Here is a 12,278-nt window from a genome sequence, read left to right as displayed (position 1 = left end):
CCTCCATCCAAAGGGCACGCTGGCTGCCATGTGGGAGATGAGGAAGAGCTTGCTGGCTGGCCCTGACCTCAACTAGGAGTTGAGCTGGTCAGTGCAGAGAGACATCTGAATGCTCCAGATGCTGACTCCACATCCTGTCATTCTAGCTTGAGCCTGCAGGGGCAGAGTTGGTCTTGGTTTGTGGGGGTGGCTGTGTGCCAGAGGCAGAAACAGAACTATGGGGGTGGTGCAGAGGGAAGGGCTCTAGACCACCTTGCTCATCTGATGAGTGCCTCCCCTCTTGTCACTAAAAAGGCTATGGTGCCATCAGTGTCAGGTTGTGAGGTCAGGGTCCCAGTCTCTCTCCTTCAACATGCAGTGACACAGTGTAAAGGCAAACCACTGGTGTTCAAAGGTGACTTTGTGTGTGTGCCACCTCTGGGGGCCGTGCAGGTGGGAGTGGGCAGCATCTGTGTGGAGGGATACAGGTTCTAGTAGGGCAAATGTGGGTGTGACACCATGTGACTCTCAGTGTGTGGTGGTGTATCCCTCCCGATATGAAGTGACTCTGGTGTGAGTGTGTTATTGGGTGTAGAGCTAAGTAGGTTGTTGTTACAGTGGAATATGTTAATGGCGTTGTGTGATGGTTTGGGTGTAAGGCATGGGTACTATATGCAGCTCTGCAGGTTGTGCAGTGTACAACCACAGAGGGTGCCATTTACTTAGACTGTGCCAGATGCAAAAATTCTGGGGACATAGCACCATTTCTGTGTAGTAGTGTATATCCTAAGTGTTGCTGTCAATGAGAGATGACACATAGTGTGTTAGCATCAATTTGAAATGGTGCCATCATTAGTGGTAAGGGTGCAGGTATAAGTGTGTCACAATGGGCTGGCACATGTGTCACTGTCACTGTGTGGGGCAGAAGGGGTTTGTATGCGCAGCCAGAAGTGTGTCATCACCACTGTGCAGACATACAGGCTAAATGTATCACCAAGACTTACTGACCCTTTCTTTTCCATTCTCCGCCCCCCCGACCCCGCCAGAGAAATGCTTGGTAACCCAACCTGCCCCATCTGGGAAGCTGGAGAACTTTGGATTCTCCATTCTCCACTTTTGTTTTCAGAAAGAGGGTCCCAGGTTCCTCATCTGAATCCTGATTCATTGGTGGTACATGGAGTGTATATGGGAACCTCCTGAGGAAACCCTCTCTATTCCAGACCCAACTCAGAGCCCCTCCCCAGCCCAGCATCTGCCTACAAGCTCCTTAGAGGTCCTCTGCTACCCTTCATCCCATCCCTACCCTCCAAGATCCAAGCACTCATTAGCATGTCAAGGCAGTCCTCTTTCAGCCCACACACTGTACCCTGCGATATCCCCACACAGTTAGCTCCCTCTCAGCCTGAGTTTTCCTGAAACCTTACATTTTCATGTCTGCCAAACCAGTCTGCAGTTCCCCTACCATCCGACACAGGCATGGGGAGGATGTTTTGGGGATAAATCCTTCCTCCCTTGCTACTGGTTCTTTTTCGAGCTCTCTGCTGTGATTTCTGCCTCCCTCCTCCAATCTCAGCCCTTCCAACTCTCCAGGACATGGTTGGATCTCCCTGTCCATCTGGAATTCCTCCTGATGACCCCAGATGCTCATGTCACCCCAGAGCCAGCCAATGCACCTCACCAAGCCTCTTCATTTGAGTCCTAGCACTGGACTTGCTCAGGCAAATCGGTGCATCAACGTTTCCTCTGTGCCTTCAGGAAATCCCCCTTCTAGAATGTCCCTCCAACCTCATGACACTTGGTCTTTTTTCCCCCTTCCCCATGTGAAACACTTGCTCAGAAAGATAGTCTATACACCTTGGAATCTTGTCCTTACGCATATGGAAACAGAGTAAGAGCTCCAGAATGCTAGAATCATAAGCAAAAGACCATTTTAGAATCACATTTAGAATCACAGAATCTAGAATGACAGGCTCTCTAAACACTGTATGTCCAAGAGTGACCCCCTCCTACTCAGATCCACTGGGGTTGGGGGAACATGTTAAAAAGATTGCAGACTCTTGGGGCTCATTCCACGTGGATAGACCAAAATCTTGGAGATGGGAGCCCAGAAATTTGCATTGGTTACCAAGACCCCAGGTGTTTTGGATACACCCACTAGTTGAAAAACCCTTGTCTTGGGTCAATAGAATCTGAGAATCATAGGACCCTGGTCTTGTAGGAAAAAATACTTAATCATGGAATCATATACTATTTTAGGACTAATAGAAGTTTAGATTCAACTAATTATACACATTCACTCACAACTTTAGAATCTTAAATCCTATGAATCTTAACGTCTAGAATTGTGGAGTTAGAAGTGATCCTGCCGTGTAATTTTGTTCCTGTTCTAGGAAGAACTTTTCTTTTTTGGTCTTGCCGCACCTTTTGGAATGGAAGGTTTTTTCCCTTGTCCCTTGCAGGGCTGCCTCCATGGAGTTGCCTACATTTGTGAAGATAAATGTTCTTTCCATCTCAGTGCAAAGGCAGCCAGCAGAACCCCTGCATTTATGGAGCAAGTAAGCTGGAAATGACTTCTACTTTCCATTTAAGACCAGCACATCCTGGCCCACAAAACCGATTTTGCTCTTTAATAAAGTGAATCTGAGGGGACAATATTGCTGTTTTACTAAAGCAGGCATAGCTGAGGAACATGGACAACAAATTTTAATAAGCTCATGGAGGTTCTGGTCAAGGAAATGAAAGACAGAAAGTGCCAAGAGGCAGCAGAATTCTGTCTTGGAGATTGACAGGCATGCACGTGGGGTGCGTGCGTGCATGCGTGTGTGTGCGTGCGTGCGTGTGTGTGTGTGTGTGTCTGGGGAGGAGTTGAGTGAAGGGAGGAGATGAAACATGCATAAAAAGTCAGCACTGAAAAGGTATATTTCTGGTCATCTAATCCAGTGTCTTCAACTTACAAATGAAGAAACAGAAGCCCAGAAATGGGAAGGGACTTTCTCAATGCCACACAGCAAGTTAATGAAACTCCTAATTCCTGGGTAAGTGTTCCTTCCCAGTTGTAACTCAGCATTACATTCTTAAAACACATCCGGTATGCCAAGCACTGTTCTAGGGATGCTATAGATCTCAGCCCTTTCAGCTCATGACAATCCTATGTGGTAGATCTCCTTTCACTCAAATCTTCATTTATCAAACATGTGTGGCAAGCCTATGACACACCGGGCACTGTCCTAGGCAGACAAAGATGTATAAGAACTTTCGGAGTTTCTCTTCCCCCTCTTTATTCCACAGTAAGAGAGGAGAATACTCCACAGAGAGATAACACATGGACCAATTCACACACTCAAGATCCTTTCAGATCAGTGCCTCTGATTTGAAGCACTCAGGAGTGAGTGGGGAGAGATACCCACCAACAGTCAATGATAATACAACACACTAAGTGCTATCCTAGTGAAGAGGCAGCTCTGAGGAGGAGAATCAAAAACACACAGCTTGTAAGCCAGATGGGATTGGAAGTCCAAAGCAGGGAAGGGACAGGGAGGTTGGCTCTGGGGCTGCCAGAGTCATCTCAGAGGCACTGTGGAGGAGACAGCAATGAGCTCTGGTCACACAGAGACATGGGTGAAATCTTAGCAGCTCTCTGCCCCTTCCAGATAGTGTGGTTTTTCTCTGAGACTCAGCTTCCTCCTCAGTGAAATGGGTCAATGATCCCAACCGACCAGGGTGATTGTGAGGCTCAGATAAAACAATGTTTAGGGAATCACAGCACAATCTCAGCAAGTGTTAATCCTCTTTCCCTCCAACACCTGAGCAAGGCGGGGATTCTGGAGTTTGGGGCTGTGCGATCATTAGACAAAGCCTACTTTTATGATCTTTTTGCCAGAGAACTCTGCCTCCTGAGTCCCCTGAGTTCATTTAAGTTGGAGTGAGAAAGAAGAATTTGAAGTTTAGAGGAAACTAGGGGTGGGCGATGTTTCTTCTACTTCCTTACCCCCTCTTTGGGCTTCCTCCCTTCCTCTCCACCACACAGGGGACTGGAGTATCATGTCCCCAAATAGGAATCGCCTGAAGGAAGTCCAGAGGGAGCTTAGATTCCGGCCTGAGAACAAGAGGACTTTTTTCTACCCACAAATCTAAAAATGGCTGGTCTGTGCCACTCAACCTCCCGTTGTTTCTTTCTGGCAGAAAAAAACAAAATAAAACAAAACCACCTTTTATTTGGCAAACAAACAAGGTGTTGGAGAGGTGCTGGGAAGATGAAACCAGGGAAAAGCTGAAAGGTTTGAAGAGGAAGGAATTTTCATCTACTGAGCCTCTCACTGTGGTAGGTGATTCATATCTTTATCTGATTTGATCCCTACACCAACACGTCCCTTACCCTAAATGTCATCATCTCCACTTTATATTCAGACAGCGATATTCACACTCAGAGAGGTTAAGGGCTTTGTTCAGGGTAACACAGCTGAGAAGTGGCGGCATCAGCAGCTTTGGAACTTGGTATGTCTCTACAGGTGGCCACATTCTTAGAGGGGGATTAGGTGGGTTGCTGGCAGCCAAGCCGGGATCTGCAGCTTTGGGGCAACTGGTCCCAGAGTGTAGGTGACCCTGCTAGGGCACCTATATGGGGACCTTGCCACAAGCTGGTCCTTAATGGGGCTGGGTGTTCCAAGTCTGAGGTGATCAAAAGTGATGGTGGCTGTAGGTCAGGGCCCTGGAACTCTGCCCTAAGGATTTAAATTAAAAAAATCCCTCTCTGTCACAGTCCTTTGCTCATTTCCATTTAGTTCGCTTCAACCTGACTCTTTTTTTTTTTTTCCCCCCTCTCACTGCTGGGACCTCTCCCGTTGCCGAGCTCCAGAAGCGCAGGCTCAGCGGCCACGGCTCACGGGCCCAGCCGCTCCGCGGCATGTGGGGTCTTCCCAGACCGTGGCACGAACCCGTGTCCCCTGCATTGGCAGGCAGACTGTCAACCACTGCGCTACCAGGGAAGCCGTCAAGCTGACTCTTAACACCAGCCATCTAACCATGGCTCCTGCTTCTGCTCTTGCCTTCAGATTGACTTTCTAACTGGTTTCCACATCTGTAGGAGAATCATAGCTTTCTAAAACACGGGTCCAATTGCATCACTCTCCTCCTTGAAACACATGGTGGTCACAGCTTATTTTGCCACCTTAGCACCCACTCCCTCCTGTGGCGTCAGCTTTGGAGGAGCCAACCTGTGTATTTCATTTGGAGCCATGGATGGGTCACATGACCTGGGCTAAGCCAATCAGCACTTAGGTCTCCCTGGTTCTCCAGATCAGTTCAGGGGTAGTCACATGACCCAAATCAGACCAGTCAGGGCCAGAGAGACTCAATTCTGGGACTTCTGTTTGAGCTAAGGAAAATGGACTCTCTTTTTAGCTTCACTGGGCTATGAATTGGGTTTCCCAGGAGCTACCATACAGAGCCTCAGAATGGGGAGAGCAAGTAGAGCCAAGAAAGGGAGAGGGAGAAACCCTAGCCTGGTGACATTGTTTCCACCTTGGATCAAGCTGTGCCTACAGCTCTCCTAGGTCTTGTCATTTTTATGAGCCAATAACCACTCCTTCCATTTTGTTGTCCTTAAAGCTGCTTTAAGTGGCTTTAGTTTTGTCTTTTCTCACAAGCAAAAGGATCTTAACTGACACAAAAAGAAAGTGCAAATCCTTTATATTGGCCCTTAAGGCCCTCCAGGACCAGAACCAGAACCGCTCTCTCCAATTCCATTAATAGCCACCTATGCTCCATCATGCTGCCACCTGGTGTTTCTGCACCTTTGCCCATACTGGTGGCTCCCAGAGGAGCTTTGCCTGCTCTGTTTTACTTTGACCATCATGGCTCAGCTAAAGTATAAAGGAATCCCTTCTGGGAAGCAGGGCTGAGTCAGGGGTGTCCTATATGCTCCCACATGGACCTCTCATTGTAGCACCATTGAAACGAAATTTTACACTTGACATTGGCTTTGTTGTCTGACTTTCTCCCTAGATTTTGAATCCTTTGAGGAAGGGGACTCACTGAACATGAGGAATTCATTCACTCAGCAAATATGTTCTAAGCTTCTACTACAGGTCAGGGACTCCTCTAGGTCCTGGGGATACAATGGAGAGAAAAACCCCTGCAAATTTCTGTCTTGTGTGATGGGTGAAGCAGATGCTGCTCCAGGAAACACACAGGGAGCTGGGTTGTTTCAGAAGGTGGTAGGGCTATGATGTAGTAAGACAAGGGGAGGTCTGCTCCTGTTTCTGAGCTCAGAGCCTAGAGGAGGACCAGGCTCAAAGCAGGCCCTCAGGAAGTGGTCTTTTCATGAATGAATACAGAACATCCTGAGACGCCCTGGTGCCCCTCAGTCTTCCTTTATGATGACCACTCAGAACGCTACCAGAACCTCTTTATTAGTGATTTATTCCCCACTTCCAGCCTACACCCCCTCTGGGGGTGTAGGTGGGGATCACAGCTATATAAATGACATTTTTTGTATGTGTGACACTCACTTTCCCAATGGGAGTTAAACAAAGCAACATTCTCAGTGACTTCATGGTGCGGCTCCATCCGTGTCTTGGTCTAGCGTCAGCAAGCAGTGTGCTCCTCTGCCTGACTTAGATCAAGGCTCTGCTTGGCCTTCATCTTTCCAGGCCTCACTCTGTCGTCTCCCTCCACAATCCTGTCCCCAGCCCTTTGATCATCTCTGTGACTCTCCTCTGGGCTTTATCTGGCTCCATTAAGATGATGAAACTTCTTCCTGCTGTGTCACTCCTGTGCTCAGAAACCTTTAATGACTCACTATTGCCTACAGCAAGTCCAGACCCATGAGGGCCTCCCTTGGTCTGCCTTCTACCTCCTCTGCCAGCCTGTTTACCATGATTCCTCTCCTACAGAGCACTCACTGTTCTGGTGCACTCCACGCCTCTGATGTTCATTTTGTTCCTCTATTAATTTATACATCCTTGGTTGTCTCCTCCTACTGGAGTGTAAGCTGCTTGAGGGCGAGGACTGTGTCTTGCTCATCCCTGAATCTCCAACATCAAACAGTGAACTTCCTCACTGTGGATGCTCAATGACTATTTCCAGAGGCAAAACTTGTGCATTGCATAGCCCTACCTTCTGGGGGTTGAAATGGTCGTGGGCCTTAAGGTCCCCATCTCAGGTCCGGGAACTTGGAGACCTAGGCTCCTTCCTGGGCCACAGACCACAATTATAGTGCTGGCATCCTCCTTTAAATCTTGTACTTGCATCCCCCCTTTTTTTTGCATTTCTTTGTCCATACCCCAAGATTTCCTTCCATGCTTTGGCCCCATCACTATGGTATTTTGTCATTGGGATGTTTTTGGTGTTATTTGCTGTGCTGACACACATTTTGGCCTGTTTAGTAACTCTTTGGCATCTCTTTCTCCCCCGCTTTTAGGCATTATGGTCTGGGTGGGGCTGACTCCACATCCCACTTCCATGGGTGAGCGTTAGACCCACAGCTGGCCAATCAGATGACTATTAGCTCTGGACACTGTGATTAGCTCAGGTTTGGCACGTGACACAAGTTAAGCCAATGAGAGTTAGCCCTAGGACTTTAGCTGAAACCAATGAGAAATAGGCTTTCTATTTCTATGGGATTTGTAAGGCTGGCAGAAAGTGGGACTGAGCAGCTGGACCTTTTTGTCACCACCCAGAGAGAGCCTGCTTGAGGGCGATGCCAACACAGGGTAGAGCAGAGCCAAGAGAAGGGAAGGAGACAAATTCCTGATGACAGTGTTTGAGTGTCCAGATCCCAATGTGCTTTTAAGCATCACCTGCTCATGTACTTTTCCATTATGTGACCAGTAAATACCATCTTTCTACTTAAGTTGCTTTGAATGAGGTTTCTACCTTTGTCAACTGCGAAAGACCTGCTGGAATCTGTAACGTTGGAGCTGTATGTCCCCTCCTTCAGAAAACTTCTAATCAAGCAGGCTCTGACCCTGAAAGGACCCTCTGTTTAATATTCTCACATTCCAAAAAGGAGCGGATCATCCTGGTCCCAGTTTTCTGTTTCTATGACACCGCCTCACCTGTGCAACAAGGTCCCCACGGTAATGTTGACTTAAGTGAGAGAAGGAGCTCACATTGTGGGTCCTTGCTCAAAACTTTGCCAAAGCTCAAACTTCATATCCACAGATCCCAGTTCATACATCCACATCCCCTCAAACATGCACATATTTTTGGCCAAGAGCTCTGCAATTTCACCCTTGAGTGGCATCAGCATTCTTGGGTGGGTGCCATCCCTTTCTGGTGATTTGTCTGCATCTCGTTTGTCAATTGGAGTTGGAACATTTGTCCGACAGAGCAGTGCCTTTGGCACCTCTACTTCCAAAAAGCAATTTGGGAGCAAGAATTTCCCTGAGGTTCTCCTTAGTCAAGTCTGAGGCCGAGGCTCTCTCAGATGTTCCGGATTTCTCCTTTTCATCTCTGAGCTCTCTCCCAGAACTGTGATCATTGAGCATCTTGCCGGTCTTTTATCTGACCTCTTTCCATTTGATGGATTTGAAAGACCTCTGATTCTTGTTCCCACAGTCCTTCTCAGGGTGACTTTTAGGGTGTCTTTGGACTGCATCATTTCAAGGCCTCACTGCCCTGGGTAAGCTTCCTGATTCTAAGTCATCAGTTTTTAAAGGTTTTCCAAAAGATGCCCTTTTCCTTGCAATGCCTCTAGGACATCTCTCTTTAGCTTGTTGTTTTATTTTGTTTTGTTTCTGACTGTAATGGTCAGACCACACTGGGATGTGGCTGGAAGAGGGAGATACTATGCAAGGTTGATGAGGCTCATGGAGGGCTCTACCATCTTGATGATGCCACCAACTGAATATGCGGCTTCCAGGGTCACTGTGGCAGGAAGGGAGAGCTGGAGTATCACAGAGGTCCCCACGGCCCCAGCTGGGAAGTCATCTTGTGGGCTAGCTCCTGGTTGCTCCTCTAGATCCATTCTTCCCCTCCCCACCCAGCTCTGGGCCCAGGAGGCTCATTGATATGGACCAATCAACAGGCTCCCTTTGCCCTTGGGCTTCTGGTTGGGTTTTATCAATGGGAGTTACTGGCAGGGATTAGAGGCCGGAAAAGAGCAAAATGAGAGTGTCCCTTGGCTGAAGGCCACTGCTTCTGTTAAGCGATCCTTTCCACATATGTACCCTCTCCAGGCTTGGCAACTATTCCCTCCTTGCCCTTCAGGCTTAGAGGTGGTGATGGCTACCCACCAAAGCTGGCCCCGGGGAGTTGCACTGTCCCTGTGGGACCTTCCTGTCCTCCCCGCACCTTCATGAAGCTCTCCTCAAATGGCCTACGTGAAGTGTTCCCTGTTTCTGGCCAGTATTCTCACTGCTATCAACACTTCTGCTCACCATTCATTGGCCAAACCTAGTACCTTGGACTCACTTCAAGGAACTGGGAAGTGTGGTGCTACTTGTGCTTGTGGATAGAGGTAAGCAGGGTGTGGGTGTGCTCTGGCCACCTCCAACTCAGGCACACAGCTCCCAGGCCTTGGCATGGAGCATTCTGGGATCCTGGTAAGTGAGTTCCCACACCTCTTAGGGAGTACTGCCCTTCACATCATCTCTCCCAGGGCATGGCAGCATGGAAGGAACTGGGTTCTTATCCCGACTGTGGACTTTGGGCAAGTCAACCTCAGTCAACCTCCCTCTCTCCTGCAGCAACCCACACTGCATCCTGTAAATAACTGCATGTTCCCAACACCTCTCCTCCTTCTCCTTGGAAACCTGCTCTCTCTTTGGATTTGGGCTGCCGCTTGTTAGATTCCCGGCATGGTTCAGTGCTGAGTGTGGCGGAAGCTGCGACGTTGCGTCTCAAGGCCTGGAGCAGGGCCCCCGGTTTCTTCCTTCACTAGCTGTGTGACCTTGGGCAAGTCACTTCACCTCTCTGAGCCTCAGTTTCCTCACCTGAAGCTTGGGGCAGGGGATGGTAACTAGTGTCGTGATGGAGGTTAATTGAGGACCTGTAAACAAGGGTCCAGCTGAGTGTGGGACATGCTCAGCGTGCTTTGTGAAAGTAAGTTTCCTCTTTTCTTCCTACTCTCATCAGTTTTTCCTCCTAGACGTTTCAGGGAGGGGATGGCAGCGTCCTTACACTGGGACACCTGCAGGATCAGGCAGGTGACAGACAGGGGATGCTGCTAAACCCCTTGGAAATGGGCTGGGAAGAAGCTGGCTTCCTGAGCAGACCTCCACAGAGACTGTAACCTGGGGGTAGGCTGGTCACTGGGAGGACATGGGTGGTCCAGGGGTCTCTGATGCCTCCTCCTAAGAGCTCCCTCCAACTCAGGGCTGGCCGCAGACCCCACCAGACTGCAGTATCTACTCAGATTTCCTGCTGCCCCAAAGTTTCATATTTCCATCTAATTTCACCAAGTGGAAGGGAGAAGTTGAATGTGGCCTTTCACTGTCTTTTGGTGGATGTTCTGGAAGAGGTGAGAAGGGGCTTTACCTGTGGAGAGGTATAAATCAACATGACCCCTGAGGTTCAGACCCTGTGGAATGATGGTAATAATAGGAGCTAACCTGACTGAGCTACAGTGTGCTAGCCGCCATTCCACATACTTTACACATACTACCTTGTTTATGCTGCACAACAACCTTATGAGGTATTACTGTTATGCCCATTTCACAGATGAGGAAAGAGGCAGAGAGAGGACACGAAACTCGTCAAGGTCATGCAGATGGAAGGTGCCATTCAGCATCTGCATCCAACCTATCTGGTCCTGGAGTCTGTACTCCCCTCTCTGCTCTTCTGGGACCAGGATGTCTGCCTGGGAGATGGGGCTCATTCTATGGCTGGTTCAGGCTGAGGAGACACTGAGTAATTATTGAGCACTGTCAGTGTGTCACCGACTGCTGCAGCATGGCCACCCTGTGTCTCTGTTTATTTGCTATGGTAGACATGGGCTATCTTAGCTTGTCCTGTAGCTTTGATTCCGTTCAGCATCTTAGCATTCCTTTGAGGATCCACCCTTCTCTTGTTCTCTGGCCATGTGGTTTGAATGGAGTCCTCCTGTCCTCTTTCCCTCAAGCTCTAGGGATTGGTACATAACCCAAGCATAGGATTTAGGGATGGATATGTGACTCAAGATGGTCCAGGGACACTCAGTCCTGAAGTTTGTTTTGGAAATATTAGAAAAATTCTCCTCTGTTGGAGTTACTGAGCTGAGAAAATGTAAGCCTGGAGCTTCAGGGTCTTGGTGCAGAAAGAGCCTGCCTAAGGGAGAAGCCAAGCCAGAGAGAAACAGAACTGACAGAGAGAGAGAGAGAGAGAGAGAGAGAGAGAGAGAGAGAGAGCTCTCATGATATTGCATGACTCCTGGATCTAGCCCTTCCTGAAATCCTCAAACCACCCTTGAATTGTTCAGTTACATGAACTAATACAGTCCTTTTTTGCCCTTAAACAACTTTAATTTTTCTATCATTTTCTGTCTCTAAAATTGGATTGACTGGCATTGTGCTAACTACTCCATGTATGTTATTACATTTAATCCAATGATGTAGTTGGCATGGTGCCCATTATGCAGATGAAGGAACTGAGGCTCAGGGAGATTTATTTTATTGGCTTAGGTGTCACAGCTAGTACGTGGCAGAGCTGGGATTAGGCCCCAGGCATTTTGACTCTAAACTGCACCTTGATCACTTTGCCTTATGGTAGAAGGCTGGTTTTACCCCCTAAATATCTCTTGTAATCTCTACTCTCCAGGTCTCATCCAACTGCCCTCCCCACTTCTCCTCTGATCCCCTTTAATCCCCACTTCCTCTGGGAAAGAAGCCTTCCCCATCTACACCCTCAGACTAAGCTCTGTTTCCTGGTAGAAATTTTTATGGCACAATGTACTTGTTCTTCTTAGCTCCACTGAACTTCAATAATGATTTGTTCCAGGTTTATCTCTTCTACTGGGTGGGGGTCCCACGGGGGCAGAGATGATGTCTGTTTGGCCATTGCTGCAGTGTCGATGCCTGGCACAGTGCCTGGCCCGTGGAGGGCACCTGGTAAATGTTTACTGAATAAATGAATTGTGCAATTTTTTTCACTCTCACTGTGGCCGTGGATCATTGTGCACCTGTTTGACTGCAGTGATGTATCATTCTGACATTGCAAAATTCACTCGCTCTGCTCTATTATAGGGTACCTGTGATTTTGGATGCTTACTTATCTTTGTGTACATACTAGACAGTGCGTCCTTTGAAAACTGGGGCAGTGTCTCTGACCATCATCCCTCGAATAGTAGTAATAATAATAACAACAACAATACAAGGAATAAT

General features: G+C 48.2%; 2 protein-coding genes across 4 annotated transcripts in view; one reads left to right on the top strand and one right to left on the bottom strand.

Annotated features, from left to right (window-relative positions):
• THOC3 (THO complex subunit 3) overlaps positions 1-3,014 on the top strand; it is a 113,840-nt gene extending 110,826 nt beyond the window's left edge. Inside the window, exon 8 of the transcript XR_010840283.1 lies at positions 2,920-3,014. The gene's annotated coding sequence lies outside the window, so the exon portion shown is untranslated. The remainder of the gene's footprint in view (positions 1-2,919) is intronic.
• Positions 1-12,278, bottom strand: part of CPLX2 (complexin 2) — a 124,361-nt gene that overhangs the window by 16,410 nt on the left and 95,673 nt on the right. The gene's annotated exons all lie outside the window — the stretch shown is intronic.

The sequence above is a fragment of the Kogia breviceps genome, chromosome 4 (genome assembly GCF_026419965.1).
Source record: "Kogia breviceps isolate mKogBre1 chromosome 4, mKogBre1 haplotype 1, whole genome shotgun sequence".
Classification (NCBI taxonomy): domain Eukaryota; kingdom Metazoa; phylum Chordata; class Mammalia; order Artiodactyla; family Physeteridae; genus Kogia; species Kogia breviceps.
The sequence above is the reverse complement of the archived record's forward strand: the minus strand, read 5'-3'. Positions and strand labels throughout refer to the sequence as shown.